Raw genomic sequence first — 422 nt, forward strand, 5'->3', positions numbered from 1 at the left:
TGAGTGAGGGAAACTTGGAACCTTTTGCTAGAGTTTAAGTTAATACTGTGGATGGAGCTGTCAGGAGAGCTAGGTTCAGAAGGCGGTCTGATGAGGATTAGAACACAAGTTTGGCAGTGAAACAGGCCGAGGTGCAAAACTAGGCCCTGCTCGGTTGGCATGACTCAATGGTTGAGCATCAACCTATGAACCAGGAGGTCACGATTCAACTCCTGGTCAGGGCACATGTCTATGTTGCAGGCTTGATCCCCAGTAGGGGGCATGGCTGGTCAGGGCATGTCTATGTTGCAGGCTTGATCCCCAGTAGGGGGCATGCAGGAGGCAGCCGATCAATGATTCTCTCTCATCATGGATGTTTCTATAGCTCTCTCCCTCTCCCTTCCTCTCTGAAATCACAATAAATCTATTTAAAAAACCAAACA

This window comes from Myotis davidii, unplaced genomic scaffold (genome assembly GCF_000327345.1).
Source record: "Myotis davidii unplaced genomic scaffold, ASM32734v1 scaffold616, whole genome shotgun sequence".
Classification (NCBI taxonomy): domain Eukaryota; kingdom Metazoa; phylum Chordata; class Mammalia; order Chiroptera; family Vespertilionidae; genus Myotis; species Myotis davidii.